This window comes from Oryctolagus cuniculus, chromosome 13 (genome assembly GCF_964237555.1).
Source record: "Oryctolagus cuniculus chromosome 13, mOryCun1.1, whole genome shotgun sequence".
In the NCBI taxonomy this organism is placed as follows: domain Eukaryota; kingdom Metazoa; phylum Chordata; class Mammalia; order Lagomorpha; family Leporidae; genus Oryctolagus; species Oryctolagus cuniculus.
The window spans coordinates 66368660-66385002 of record NC_091444.1 but is presented as its reverse complement, the minus strand read 5'-3'; the positions used below and the strand labels follow the sequence as shown (position 1 = coordinate 66385002).

Below are 16343 nucleotides of genomic sequence, written 5' to 3'. Positions count from 1 at the left end.
CTCCACTGCCATCCCAGATACATTAGTAGGAAACTGGTTTGAAAGCAGAACAACCAGAACCAAAAATGACAGTCTGATACGGGATGCTGGTATCACAAGTGGCAACTTAACCTGTTATGCCACAATGCTGGCCTCTATTTTTTATTTATTATTTTAAAAACCTTCGTATCTTTTCAACTTCTAAAACTTGGAAGAAATAAGATTCTGTTCTTATTGCTTCTTAAATTCTATTCCTAAAATATAAATGAGGAATCAGAGAAATGCTTCCATTATTGGTTTGTTTTATTTATTTATTTCGCTGCATTGCTTTATGTTCTTTTCACATGTTTTTGTCTCCCCAAGCATATAATAAACATTTCTCATGAAGGAACCTTATGTTGTTTTTTGTTATAACTAATGCAGAACTGTATACACAGTAGGAACTCCATAAATAATTGTTGATTTTTTTTTTTTTTTTTTTGACAGGCAGAGTAGACAGTGAGAGAGAGACAGAGAGAAAGGTCTTCCTTTGCTGTTGGTTCACCCTCCAATGGCCGCCGCGGCTGGCGCACTGCGGCCGGCGCACCGCGCTGATCCGATGGCAGGAGCCAGGTGCTTTTCCTGGTCTCCCATGGGGTGCAGGGCCCAAGCACCTGGGCCATCCTCCACTGCACTCCCTGGCCACAGCAGAGGGCTGGCCTGGAAGAGGGGCAACCGGGACAGAATCCGGCGCCCCGACCGGGACTAGAACCCGGTGTGCCGGTGCCGCTAGGTGGAGGATTAGCCTAGTGAGCCGCGGCGCCGGCCGATAATTGTTGATTGATTGCTTGGCTGACTGATTAGTTATGGGGCTAAGTGTGACACTGAAAACATTTCCCCCCATCTGAATGCATAGCAGTTTCTTAATGGATTCATATCTCTCTCTAAAAATATTTCCTAGAGAGAATCTGAGTTTTCCTTGTTAACTTATTTCACAGTTGAATGATCCTGACTTTTTCGGGGACATTTCTCTGTATATTTACTCAGGATTTCTCTTGTGTGTTGGGAATTATTTCCTCACATTTGACCTAATCTGATGCAGCTGGTCTTTAAAGCAGCCATTTTCGTCCAGGCGTTATCTGCTCAACTTCAGTCAGGGCCTTTCACTGTAATAGGAGATCTTCTTCCTCCCTCTTCCATCAGGTTCCCCTGCCCCCTGTTCAGTGAGTTGGTGCTTATATAGTAGTTAAAACATGGAATTTTATGTGAGGACATTTTGTATAAATTTCAAATTTTTTTCACTAAAGTAAACTTTAATCTTTTAATTCCATTTTATCCATGGACTTCTGGAAGTCCCTCTGTACTTTGCAGAAAAGCAAAGTATATCCATGCTCTAGATTTATATCACAGGGATTAGATTTCCTGAAATTTAGCCTAAGGGATTGGGTATAAATGTGTTAGTTGACAAAACTCATGTGCATTTTATTATCTTCACCTCATCCAGGTTGGTGGACCTTTTGTTTTGGCTTCCTACTCAGGCATGTTATCTAGATAACTGAGGAGCCCTTGAGGCAAGTCCATACTTTGTGAATACCTCTTCTTCTGCAAATTTGGAGCTCTTGATCACTAATATGCAAAGAGAGTTGTAAATTTTTATCCATCTAAGAGCAGTTTCTCTTTCCAGTTATTTTTGTTGACTAGTGAAAGTCACATTTTTACAGTATATTTTCTAAGTTTTCATTATTCACATATAGACATAATGATTTTTTAACATAATTTTGTAATCAGTATACTAAATTTTTATTTTTAACAGCATTTTAGCTTGGTTTCCTCCTGGAGTTTTGTAGATACAGTCAGATCATCTGCATAAATGGATACTTTTGCTTCCATTCCAGGAGAGCATATAAGAAAATGTAATGGTGAGGCCGGCGCCGCGGCTAACTAGGCTAATCCTCTGCCTTGCGGTGCCGGCACACCGGGTTCTAGTCCCGGTCGGGGCGCTGGATTCTGTCCCGGTTGCCCCTCTTCCAGGCCAGCTCTCTGCTGTGGCCAGGGAGTGCAGTGGAGGATGGCCCAAGTGCTTGGGCCCTGCACCCATATGGGAGACCAGGAGAAGTACCTGGCTCCTGCCATCGGATCAGCGTGGTGCGCTGGCTGCAGTGCGCCGGCCGCGGCGGCCATTGGAGGGTGAACCAACGGCAAAGGAAGACCTTTCTCTCTGTCTCACTCTCTCTCACTGTCCACTCTGCCTGTAAAAAAAAAAAAAAAAGAAAAGAAAATGTAATGGTGAAAAACATGGGCTCTGGAACCACTACTGCTTGGGCTTTAAACCCATTACTATTAATGCTATTGATTTATATGGCTTTGGGGAACTTGCTTTAGTTCTCTGGGCCTCAGTCGTCTCTTCAAAAATATGGAATAATAATGGTATTATCTCAGAAGATTGTTACATGAGAATTATGAATTGAATGATTTAAACATTGTAAAGTGTTTTGGATATGATAAATTAATAAGAACATCTTATTTCCCTTGTATTGGTTAGTACTTCTAGATCAATATTTTAAAAATGTTGGCTGGGAAGCTGGCGCTGTGGCACAGGGGGTTAAAGCCCTAGCCTGCAGTGCCAGCATCTCATATCAGCACCAGTTTGAGTACTGGCTGCTCCACTTCCTATCCAGCTTTCTGCTAATGCACCTGGGAAAGCAGCGGAGGGTGGCCAAAGTTTTTGGGCCCCTGAACCCACATGGGAAACCTGGAAGAAGCTCCTGCTTCCTGGCTTTGTGTTGACCCAGCTTCGGCCATTGCAGTCATATGGAAGACCTCTCTCTGTCTGTCTCCACCTTTCTGTAACTCTGTCTTTCAAATAAATAAAATATTAAAAAAAAAATTGGTGGTTGGGAAGTAGGCATTTAGCCTAGTACTTAAGACACATCCCATCTTAGAGTGGCTGGGTTCAGTTCTTGGCTCTGGCTCCTGCTTCATGCTAATGCAAAGCTTGGGAGGCAGTGGTGATGGCTTGATCATTTGGGTTCCTTCCCATGTGGAATGTGTTCCGGAGGAAATATTTATTCAGCTGTTTTTTAGGCATTTAAAAATTTTATTTATCCTCATCTGCCTAATAGGCAGAGTGACAGAGACAGGGAGGGAGAAATACAGCTTGTGTGCCTGTGAAATCTTCTGTGTGCTGGTTCACTTCCCAAATGTACACAATAGTCAAGGTTGGGGCAGGCTAAAGCCAGGAACCAGAAACTCCATGTGGGTCTCCGATGTGGGTGGTGGGGGCCCAAGCACTTGAGGCATCATCTGTGGACCGCCAGGATGTGTTATCAGTAAGCTGAATCAGAAGTGGAATAGCCAGGGCTTGAACCAGCACTCTGATATGGATGTGGGCATCCCAAGTAGCAGCTTAATGCACTGTGGCACAATGCCTACCCCACCATAGACATTTTTAAAAATAGTGTCATACTTTTGATGTACTCATTAGATGTGAATTTTGCTTATTTGATATATAAAGTTGGTAAATCATTTCTGTTGCTTTAAAAAAAACTTTATTTGCCTAGAATGGTGTTAGGCATGCAGCAAAATTGAGTACCAAGTACGCAGAGTTCCCATACACCCTTTGGCTCTTGCACATGCAACAGCATCCCTCACAGCATAGTGGTGCGTTACAGTTGATGAACCTACACTGAACTGTGATTATCACCCAAAATCGATGGTTTGCATTAAGGTTCATTCATGATGTTATATTCTATGGGTTTTGGCAAATGTTTAATGATATATATCTGCTAGTATAGAATCCTACACTGTCACTGCTCTAAAAAATCCTCTGTGCTCTGCCTGTCCATTTCTCTCTCCCTACTAACCACTGACAACCACTGATCTTTTATGGTTACCACAGCTTAGCCTCTGGAATCATGTGTAGTATGCACAATATGAAGCCTTTTCATATTCACTTATTTCACTTTTTAATAACATACATTAAAGGTTGTATGTATTTGCATGATTTAATGGCTCATTTCTTTTTAGCACTAAATAATATTTTCAATGCTGGATAAAGTTCTATCAATTTTAGATGGCTGAATGTCTTCTGAATCTTTTTTTTTTTTAAATATTCGTCTAATTATTTGAGATGTAGAGTTACAGACAGAGAGAGGAAGAGACCAAGAGAAAGGTCTTCCATCTGCTGGTTCAATCCCCAGTGAACTGCTGCAGTGACCTGAGCTGAGCCAATGTGAAGCCAGGAGACAGAAGATTCTTCTGGATTTCCCATGTGGGTGCAGGGCCCAAGCACTTGAGCCATCCTCCACTGCTTTCCCAGGCAATAGCAGAGAGCCGGATTGAAACAGAAGCAGCAGGCACTTGAACCGGTGTTCATGTGGGATGCTGGCACTGCAGGCAGAGGCTTAGCCCACTATACCACAGTGCCAGCCCCTTCCCTGGGTCTTACCAGTCAGCTAATAAATACCTACTGAAAGCCAAAATGTGTTTTGCCACTCTCACAAGCTCTGGAGTTATAACTGTGATAAAAACACAGGAGCTTTGCTTTTCCTGTGAACCTGGACAAATTCCAGAACTCAATGGGCACCCAGTGATTGTTTGTGCTTGAGTATGTTTTCTCATGTACCATCAATCCATTCAGAAATTCTTTGTCTTTTTCAGGGAATTTCCTAATGTGGTAATATACATTTATTTCCACTAGGTGGTGGTAGGGTCATGTACAGTGAACAGTTTGCAATGTATAAGCAATACTAATTGTTTGCTTATAAATATAGTTCACTTTGTAATAGGTAAAATTTAAGTGTTATTAATTCATTAGAGTATAATTTTTAATTAATGTGGGAACTTTTAACATATCTTTCAGAATAAATCTAAATGATTTTTAAGTTTTTCTTCCTTTGTTTAATAATGGAGCATCTATTAGGATCCAGCTACATGCAAGGCATTGTGTTAATACTAAGGATTCAGAATTAAATTCCCCTTTTGTCCTTGAGATGTCACAGTTTATTTTTAATTTTTTAAAAATTTATTTATTTGAAAGGCAGAGTTAGAGAGAGAGAGATAGAGGTTTTCCATTCACTGGTTCACTCCCCAAATGGCTGTAATGGCTAGCATTGGGCTGATCTGGAGCCAGGAGCCAGGAGCTTCTTCTGGGTCTTCCACATGGGTGCAGGGACCAAAGGACTTGGGCCATCTGCTACTGTTTTCCCAGGACATAGCAGAGAGCTGGATTGGAAGTGGAGCAGCTGGGACTCGACCCTGCACCCAAATGGGATGCCGGCACCACAGGTGGCAGCTTTACCTGCTATACCACAGTGCTGGCCCCTATTTTAAAAAAATTGTTTTAAAAAAGATTTATTTGGGGCTGGCATGGTGGCGCCGTAGGTTAATCCTCTGCCTGCAGCGCCGGCATCCCATGTGGGCGCTGGTTCTAGTTCCAGCTGCTCCTCTTCCAATCTAGCTCTCTGCTATGGCCTGGGAAAACAGTAGCAGATGGCCCAAGTCCTTTGACCCCTGCACCCATGTGGGAGACCCAGAAGAAGCTCCTGGCTCCGGGCTTCTGATCGGCATAGCTCCAGCTGTTGCGGCCTTTTGGGGAGTAAACCAACAGACAGAAGGCCTTTCTCACTGTCTCTCCCTCACACTGTCTGTAACTCTACCTCTCAAATAAATAAATAAAATCTTTACAAAAAGATTTACTTATTTGAAAGAGTTATAGACATACACACACACATGCACAGAGAGAGAGAGAGAGAGAGAGAGAGAGAGAAAATTTTCCATCTGCTGGTTTACTCCCAAGATGGCAGCAATGTTAGGAACTGGGCTGATCCAAAGTCAGGAGCCAGGAACTTATTCCTGATCTCCTCTATGGGTGGCAGGGGCCAAACACTTGGGCTATCTTCTGCTGCCTTTCCCAGGTCATTAGCAGGGAGTAGATTGAAAGTGGAGCAGCTGGGACAGGAACAGGCACCCATATGGGATGCTAGTGTCACAGGTGGCAGTTTAACCAGCTATGCCACAGTGCTGGCTCCAAGATGTCACAGTTTAATGAGGTAGACCAGTATGGAAATAGGTTCATTAAATACTAGTACAGTAAAATTATATGCTGTAATCATTGCATTAGATATTTTAACAGGTATACACATCAGTGTAACCTAAATATCTGCAAATTATAAATCATTATTATGTTGGGATGGCCATTTCAAAAACTTATTTATTTATTTGAGAAAGAGAACATGTTCATGAGATCTGTCATTTGGTCGTTCACTCCCTAACTGCCTGTCATGGACCCTGCTAGGCCATGCCAAAGCCAGGAGCTAGGTCTCAATCCAGGTCTCCCACATAGGTAACAGGAACCCAATAACTTGAGCCACTGCCTCTTAATGTCTGCATTAATAGGAAGCTGAAGTCAGGAGCTGAAGGCAGATGTTGAACCCAGGTACTCTGATATAGAATGTGGGGGATCTAAATATCTCCCAGTAGAGCCGGCGCCGTGGCTCAATAGGCTAATCCTCCACCTTGCGGCGCCGGCACACCGGGTTCTAGTCCCAGTCGGGGCTCCGGATTCTGTCCCGGTTGCCCCTCTTCCAGGCCAGCTCTCTGCTATGGCCAGGGAGTGCAGTGGAGGATGGCCCAGGTGCTTGGGCCCTGCACCCCATGGGAGACCAGGAAAAGCACCTGGATCCTGGCTCCTGCCATCGGATCAGCGCGGTGCGCCGGCTGCAGCGGCGGCCATTGGAGGGTGAACCAACGGCAAAGGAAGACCTTTCTCTCTGTCTCTCTCTCTCACTGTCCACTCTGCCTGTCAAAAATAAAATAAAATAAAAAAAAATTTAAATATCTCCCAGTAAGCCAAATAACTACTTTGGAGACTGTGTGCAGGCTGAGTAATCAGAGGAAGCCAGCTGAGAAAACAGTGGAGATGATTAAATCATGCATTTCCTGAGAGGGTGGCCTGGTTTCATGAGTTATTATTTATCAGTTCACATTCAGTCCTTGTGAGTCTTTTGTACTTTAGTTCTGTTCATGAGATTTCACATGAACTGGTTTTGGTATTTGGCTGTCAGTTGTAATCAGAATAGTTTGCCTGTAATAGAATACTTATCCTTTACCTTTTGAGGGTTTTGACTGTATATTCCTGGTGATATAACTTAGAAATAAACAAAACAAAAATAACTACCCAACCTAGTAGCAGCTGGTTGTTGAATCAAAGGATTGAATGTTTCAAAGCTGACAAACTTAGCTCAGTTAAAGTAAGTAACTTTGTGGGGCACTTACTCTCTGTCAGGCACTGTGCTCTCTTGTGTTCATCATCTCTTCCCACGGCAACCCTAAGCAGGCAACATTTTTTTGTTACCACATTGAGAACTGCAGTGAGGAACTGATGCTCAAAGAAATTGTAGAATTTGCATCAAATTGTTTGAAAAACACCACAAAAATAGAATGGATATTTTTAACTCATTTTATTCTAGTTGTGGAAATAAATGAAGATCACCAAAATGAGAACAAGTATTGACTACTTAGTGCTTGCTGTATGTGGCAAGGGAGTCGGCCACCAGCACTTGAATTTGACAGATTCAAAGGAAGATAGAGGAGTGGGGAAACTTTATGCTGTAAAAAAGCAGAGGGTTCTAGTATGCCCTGACTGAAGGCTGTTCATGTAGGGATGCTGTAGATGGGTCAGCTAGAAGCATGACATTCCATGTGGTTAATGGTGTATTTTTGTCTTTTTGTGTTTGGTCCTAAATTGGAAGTGGAGGCAAAAATGAGAGAAGCTGTCAGATGGTAATCAAGTCCTGGCCATTCTTTCTCCAAATAATAGTTATAAGGGTTATTATTTTCTGACATCCTGGACTGGGTACTGTAGATGATGGGTTGATTGCCTACACTTGTTGGTGCAGGTTGAGGGTTAGAGTTCTATTTTTATATATAATCTGGCCATTTTCCTTAGGTTTATTAACTTATAAATCTGTTGGGGGATGGGCTTGGTATATATGCAAATTTTTATTTTCATAGGATAATGATAATTTTATTTTTGGAAGGGGAAGAGTAGAGGGATAGGAGAGGAGCATTTATTGGACATGTGTTTTATCCTAAACTTTGTGCCTTGTTTCTCAAATATGATCTTGGGAGCAGTGGCTTTAGCATCATGTAGAACTTAATTAGCAAAGCAAACTGCCAGACCTTACCCCAGACTGGCTGAATCACTGGCTGCGAGGGTGCCCAGCAGTTGATATTTTAAAAAGTCTTATGGGCATCGCGGCTCACTAGGCTAATCCTCCACCTAGCGGTGCCGGCACACCGGGCTCTAGTCCCAGTCGGGGCGCCGGATTCTGTCCCGGTTGCCCCTCTTCCAGGCCAGCTCTCTGCTGTGGCCCAGGAGTGCAGTGGAGGATGGCCCAAGTCCTTGGGCCCTGCACCCCATGGGAGACCAGGAGAAGCACCTGGCTCCTGCCATCAGATCAGCGTGGTGCGCAGGCCGCAGCGCGCCAGCCGTGGCGGCCATTGGGGGGTGAACCAACGGAAAAGGAAGACCTTTCTATCTTTCTCTCTCACTGTCCACTCTGCCTGTCAGAAAAAAAAAAAAAAAAAAAAAAAAGAAAGAAATCCTAATAACCACAGTTCAAGTTAGATTATCTCCTTTTCATAGGTAAGAAGAAGAAAAGCAAGGTTCCAATTGGTAACTTGCTCTTGCAGGTACAGAAGTGATGGATATAGGATTGGGACACAAGACAGGGTGGCTAGAAACCCAAGGTGAATTTTAAGTTTTACGAATTTTCCCTCGATGAAAAACCAATTAGAAATTATGGTCGATTCCTAGGGCTGGCTTATCATATTTGATGGCTTCAGCCCAAATTTGATGGCTTAAAACAACTGAACTTTATGCTATCAGTTGTGGAAGCCAGAGTTTGAATCAAGATGTTTGCTATACTCACTCTCCATGGGCTTTGGAAAATCTTTCCTTGCCTGTGCCCGGCTTCTGGTGGGTCCGAGGAGTCCTTGGCATTCCTTTCCTTGTGGCTGCATGGATTTATCCTCTTCCTCTTATGTCACATGACCTTCTTCCTATGCAATTGTGTCTGTGTGTCCCCTCCTTATAAGGACACTAGTTATTGGATTTAGACCTCATGTTAATCCAGTATGTCCTTGTTTTAGCTAATTATACTGCAGAGACTCTATTTATGCAAAGTTACATTCTGAGGTTCCTGGTGGACATGAATTCTGTGGGGACATATCAGTACACTACAAACACCTTTCTAGAAAATTAATTGATAACATGAGTCTGTTTCTGGACACTCTGTTCTATTGTACTGTCTTTGTTCTAGTACCACACTGTCTTGTGTCTTCTAGCTCTATCATAGTTTTGACAACAGATATTGTAAGTTGCCCAATTTGGTATATTGTAAAAATTGTTTAGGGGCCGGCACTGTGGCGTACCAGGTTAACGCCCTGGCCTGAAGTGCCAGCATCCCATATGGGTGCCAGTTCTAGTCCCGGCTGCTCTTCTTCTGATCCAGCTCTCTGCTATGGCCTGGGAAAGCAGTGGAAGACGGCCCAAGTCCTTGGGCCCCTGCACCCACATGGGAGACCTGGAAGAAGCTCCTGGCTTCGGATCGGCACAGCTCTGGCCATTGCTGCCAATTGGGGAGTGAACCAGCAGATGGAAGACCTCTCTCTCTTTCTCTCTCTCTCTCTGCCTCTCCTCTCTCTGTGTAACTCTGACGTTCAAATAAATAAATAAGTCTTTAAAAAATTGTTTTAGCTCTTTTGCTTTTCCATATAAATTTTAGAATCAACTTGGCAATTTTTACGGAAATTCTGCTGGGATTTTGATTGAGATTTCTTTGAATCCACAGTCATCCTTCAGTGTCCACGGAGGATTGATTCACAATCCTCTATGGATATCAAAATCTGTAAGTTCTTGGGTTTCTTATATCATATGGCATAATATTTGCATGTAACCTACATGTATCCTCCAAAATACTTCAAATCATCTTAAAATTGTAAAACCCAATATAGTATAAATATAAATAGTCAAAATGCTCTCTTGTTTAGAGAATAATGACAAATAAAAAATGCTTGCACATGTTGAATGCAGGTACAGTTTTTTCCCATATATATATATATATATATATATTTGACAGGTAGAGTTACAGGCAGTGAGAGAGAGAGAGACAGAGAGAAAGGTCTTCCATCCCTTGGTTCACTCCCCAAATGGCTGCCACAGCCAGCACTGCGCAGATCTGAAGCCAGGAGCCAGATGCCTCTTCTTGGTCTCCCCTGTGGGTGCAGAGCCCAAGCACTTGGGCCATCTTCCTCTGCCTTCCTAGGCCACAGCAGAGAGCTGGACTGGAAGAGGAGCAACCGAGACTAGAACCCGGTGCCTATATGGGATGCTGACGCTGCAGGTGGAGGATTAACCAAATGAACCATGGGCCTTATTTATTTATTTTTTTTTTTTGACAGGCAGAGTGGACAGTGAGAGAGAGAGAGAGAGAGAAAGGTCTTCCTTTGCCGTTGGTTCACCCTCCAATGGCCGCCGCGGCCGGCGCGCTGCGGCCGGCACACCGCGCTGATCCGATGGCAGGAGCCAGGAGCCAGGTGCTTTTCCTGGTCTCCCATGCGGGTGCAGGGCCCAAGCACCTGGGCCATCCTCCACTGCACTCCCTGGCCACAGCAGAGGGCTGGCCTGGAAGAGGGGCAACCGGGACAGAATCCGGAGCCCCGACCGGGACTAGAACCCGGTGTGCCGGCGCCGCTAGGCGGAGGATTAGCCTAGTGAGCCGCGGCGCCGGCCTCTCATTAGTGTTTAATAGTTGCTTCAAGTGTCCCTTCACTTGTGGTTGCTTAACTCCATTCTGTATCCATCTTCACATGCTTTCCCCTCCCCCCTTTCTTTCTGTGTCTTTTGTTCTTCTGTCACTTAAAAGGACAGTTGTCATTGGATTTAGGGTCCACTTGTATAATCAAGGATGATCTCATCTCAGTAATTTTAACTCAGTTACATCTGTGGAAATTCTTTTTCTAGGTTATTTACTTATTGGCATTTTATTTAAAGGCAGAGAGAGTGAGAGAGAGAGAGAGAGAGACTCCTAGCTTCTCTTCATTTACTCTTCAGGTGCTTGCAGTAGCCAAGGCAGGGCCAGGTTAAGGCTAGAATTTCAGCACTTCATCTGGGTCTCCCACATGGGGTAGCAGGGATGTAAGAACTTGAGCAGTTACCCACTGTTTCTCACGGTGTGTATTAGTAGGAAACTGGATTGCAGGCAGAGCAGCCAGCACTTGAATTAGGAGCTCCAACATGAGATGCAAGCTGAGCCAAATATTAGCCCTGAGAGTCTTTTTTCCAAATAGGTCATATTCATGAGTTACAAAGGTTGACATTTTCTTATCTTTCTGTAAGACATGTTTAACCTAATCCCAGAAGCATGCTCAGCCCTCTCTTAGAATGAAATCAAACCATATTTACATACTGAAATGAGTAACTGAGGATGTTAAGGTCCATTTTTCTTTGATTTTTTTCTTCCACAACTAACCCCAGCTCACTGACCTTCTGCAAGAAGGGCGTTTGCAAGGTTCCCTTTGTTTTAACCTCTCATCCTCCAGATGCTTCAAGCTCAGTTCCCTCAGATTCATTTGGCTCTCTGCCCAGTGTCATCTTGTTAACAGGGTTCTCTCTACCTTATCTGCAATATCAACTCTTCATCATTCTCCATCCCTACTCTGGTTTACTTCTCTTCTAAGTATTTACCACCATACGACATCTTATATAATTGTCTATCTGTCGTTTATCTTCATGAACTATAATATAAACATACTGATAGTAGGATCTCTGCTGTTCATTAACATATCCCAGCACCTAAAAGAAGCATCTGATGTGTGGTAGGTGCTCAGAAAACATTTTAAGTTAATTTAATCAGTGGATGAATAGATTATTTGAGTAAAGAAACTTTAAGAAAAGAGATGGGGCCTACATTGTGGTATAGTGGGTAAAGCCACTGCCTGTGATGCTGGCATCCCGCATGGGTGCCAGTTCATGTCCTGACTACTCCACTTCTGATCCAGCTCCCTGCTAATGGACTAGGAAAAGTAGCAGAAAATGGCCAAAGGGTTTGTGCCCCTGCCACTCATATGGGAGACCCAGATGAAGCTCCAGGCTTCTGGCTTTGGCCTGGCCCATTCCTGACCATTGTGGTTATCTGGGGAGTGAACCAGTGGATGTAAAATCTCTCTCTATCTCTCTGTCTCTCCTTCTCTCTTTGTAACTATGACTTTCAAATAAATAATAGAAATAATTCTTTTTTTTTTTTTTAAAGAAATGAGATGATTTCAAACACCTTGCATGAAAACCCAGGCTCTAAAAGAACATCAATTTGAAGAAGCTTCTCCTGTTTGTCAAATTTGGGATATTTTAAAGCATATAAACAAAGAGCAAGAACTCTAAATGATTGAAACATTTTGAATAAGTAAAAATCTGTTAGTTCATAGCAGTACTCAAAAAGGGTAGTTGGACAGAGAGAGGATAGGGAAAAAGAGGCCAAGTTCTACCTTAGGGAAGAGTGCTTTCTTGTTAAGTCTGGATGAATTGTAGAAAAATCATCATTTTGTAATCCTCACTCTAATGATGCACGTTAATCTGTTTCCATTGCTAAAACAAAATACCTGGTTAGTATGTTTTCCATTGCTTTAACAGCATGCCTGAGGCTAGGTAGTTTGTAAAGGAGAGAGGCTTATTTTGTCCATATTTTAGAGGGAGGAAGAAGAAGGATAGGAGTGTGGGCAGGAGGGAAGGTAAGGTGGGAAGAATCACTATGTTCCTAAATTTGTATTTATGAAATGCATGAGGTTTTTATACCTTAAAAAAAGTTTTCCAGATTAAAAAAAAGGAAAAAGAAAAGGAAAAAATATGATTATGGTTACCTGAGACTAGGGAGGGAAGTGTGGGGAGGAAGGATTGGCAAAGTTTGGCTGATGGGTACTAGGTTGTAGCTAGATAGGAATAAGATGTTCTGGGTTGTATTGCACAGTGAGGTGAAGGTAGATAATGTTATTTTACAGTATATTTCTCTACCAAAAATACTAGAAGATAGGATTTTAAAAATATTTTTTACTATAAAGAAATGTTAAATGCTTGAAAGGATAAATATATTTACCCTGATTGGAAATCAGAGTGTATACATATAATGAAGTGGCAAAAGTACTTCATAAATATTTACATTTTTTGTGTCTGTTAATTTTTAAATTAAATTATTTTTTAAAAGAAAAAAGAAACTGGCAGTGAAACAGAAGTGCTCAAGAATTCAAGTGATGATTAAATGGTAATTAATTCCCCAGAGGAAATGAAGCTGTCTCAAACTGGGCAAGGGTGTTGAGTGAAGAATTGACTTAGCATGGAGCCTACCTGTCCACTGTGATTTATGATTTGTGTGTGTCCTGCTAGCTTTCCTCATGAGGCGGTGCTTCTGTAGACTATATGGTTGAAAAAAAAAATATTGGAAAGACAATCATCCTTTATATTGAGAGAATCAATCTTAAAAGACAGGTGAAATAATTTCAGGTATGTGGCCTGTGAGTGAAATCAGTGTGTGTCTCCTATTTGTGAGAAACTTCTGGAAGTTAGTTTTATTTTCAAAATCACGTATTATTTAGTATTTCATGTCGTCATAACTGAAATTTTACTATGAATTAGCCAGAAATTAATTTTCCTGTTTTTAAGAATTATTTGTATTAAAGGTATTGATTTTACATGTATTATTCTCGTATTACATTTTGTTACTCAACATTGAAAAACTTGATGGAACCGAAAGAGTATAGTGACACACTCTAATTCCCTTATTTTATTTTATTTTATTTTATTTTTTTTGACAGGCAGAGTGGACAGTGAGAGAGAGAGACAGAGAGAAAGGTCTTCCTTTGCTGTTGGTTCACCCTCCAATGGCCGCCGCGGCCGGCGCGCTGCAGCTGGCGCGCTGCGGCCGGCGCACCGTGCTGATCCGATGGCAGGAGCCAGGTGCTTCTCCTGGTCTCCCATGGGGTGCAGGGCCCAAGCACCTGGGCCATCCTCCACTGCACTCCCGGGCCACAGCAGAGAGCTGGCCTGGAAGAGGGGCAACCAGGACAGAATCTGGCGCCCCGACCGGGACTAGAACCCGGTGTTTCGGCGCCGCAAGGCGGAGGATTAGCCTAGTGAGCTGCGTCGCCGGCCTAATTCACTTATAAAATCACCTATCCAGTTTTTCAGAAAAAGGCAAAACATAACAGATTCCCTTGCATTAAATACAGTGCATTTAATATCTTAAGAAAATTTTTACTTATATAACTGAGTATTGCTTATTTGTAAAGTTTAAAATATAGTTATTCTCAATTGTGGTATGATGAAAGTAGTTGGGATGTCATTCCTAAATTGCTGTGTTTTGGCAGTAATAGAAAATTCCTTTCAGTAGTGTGTTGTCATCAGATATTTCAACTTATAGGGGTTTATATAATTTATCCTTCTGTGCTACCAATGTAAGTGTTAATTGAATATTTAGAAATACAACCTCTTATGTCAGAAATCCTATTGCAAGCTCAAAAAACTAGCTTGAATGAGATTAATAAAGCAGTACCTCTAATTCTCTAATGTGAAGGGTCTATTTCCTAACAGCGTATTTTCTCTCCCAAATCACTGAATTTATTGGCTAATATAGCCTTTTCATTTCTGACATTCTTTGAAAGATTATGTTGCTTATATATTATAAATGATCACATCTTGTCTTACTAGATAAATATAATTATTTCTAATGTTGTCTTTAAGACAAATAAGCTGACACATTATCTATTCCCTACGGGTCATGATATATTTTGTTTCATGACTTGGCAGTGATTTTGTGCTCTCTCCCAGCATCCTTTTCTCTATTTCAGTATTTGGTCTTCATTTTTAAATTTTGTTTATTTATTTTCTTTGTTTGGTGGGGCGGGGCTGGAGATGGGGAGATATATACCTCTCACTTGTTGGTTCCTTCCTCAAATGTCCTGGAGCAGGAATTCAGTCCAGGTCTCCCATGTGGGTGGCAAGAACCCAACCCCTTGAGCCATCACCCAGTGTCTCCCAGGGTGCTCATCAACAGGAAGCTGTAACTGGGAGTGGAGCTGGGACTTCAGCCAGGCACTCTGATATGGGATGCAGGTGCCCCAAGTCGTGACTCTACAAGTTAGCAAACACCTGACCCCTTCGTCTTTATTTTTAGAGGCAATTGATATTTGCCTTGTGAGTTTTCTGATTTACCTTAGTGTATGGTAAGGTAAGATTGACACACCTGTTTCAGTAAAGTTTCAAAAAAAGTGAGAAATGGAATTAACAGCTGTGCATGTGCCTGAATGTGATCTTTGGGGCAATTCATTTGTAATGCATTCATATGGCATTCAGTCTTAACAAATGTCAATTAATGCCTTACTTTTATTGAGTCATTAAGTTAATTCTTTCAGTGCAGTTTTTTTTTTTTGTTTTGTGTTTTGTTTTTGGATGTCTGCTCAAAGGCAAATCTCCAGGCCATATGAGAAATGAGAAAGTTTGTGGTATTCAGTCTAGGTCATTCAGGCAAATTAAGTTCTTATCTGTACCAAGCACTCCAGATGAATAGATCAAAGTCTTCTCCACACTTACACAAATTAAATTCCTGATCTCTGGGTTTGCAAAGGACTATGTTTTAACAACTGTAGGGGTTTACTAACTCAGTCCTCTTGAGTTCATTTTCTTTGTTAGCTGTGTTGTATGCAGTTAGACTCTGGGCACCTTTAACGCAATTTGAAATTCACATGAAGATTTGAAAGTGTCTTTAAAAATAACAGAATTTTATTAGTGCTGTTTATTCCTTGGGTCAGTCGCAAGAAGGGAAAATGCTTATGTTTTGCCTTAGACCTTTATTTGGATTATATTCATGGAAGGCAACTTTAGAGACATAGACAGCCTTGTTGTTATGTTTTTTTTTTTTAAAGATGTATTTATTTATTTATTTCAAAGACAAAGTTACACAGAGAGAAGAAGAGACAGAGGGAGAGGGAGAAAGAGAGAGATCAACTGGTTCTTTCCCCAAGTGGCCTCAATGGCCAGGGCTGGGCTGGGCAGAAGTCAGGAGCCAGGAACTTCATCCATGTCTTCGATGTGGGTGCAGAGGCCAAAGTAATTGGGCCATCTTCCACTGCTTTCCCAGGTGCGTAAGCAGGGAGCTGGATCAGAAGTGGAACAGCCTGGACTCAAATGAAACCGGCACCCTATGGGATGCTTAATCTACTACACCACAACACCAGCCCCTATTTTCCCATTTTGACTGAATTGACTTGGTGCTACTAACAACCCTCTTCTCAGTCACAGCTGAAATTCCTGACAAAAAATGGATAGTGGTACAGCA

The 16343-nt window shown here is 42.2% G+C and overlaps 1 protein-coding gene and 1 pseudogene across 1 annotated transcript in view; one reads left to right on the top strand and one right to left on the bottom strand.

Moving 5' to 3' along the window:
- SMYD3 (SET and MYND domain containing 3) overlaps positions 1 to 16343 on the top strand; it is a 777767-nt gene that overhangs the window by 83073 nt on the left and 678351 nt on the right. The window lies entirely within an intron of this gene.
- Positions 1 to 16343, bottom strand: part of LOC103351011 (small ribosomal subunit protein uS3 pseudogene) — a 31587-nt pseudogene that overhangs the window by 849 nt on the left and 14395 nt on the right.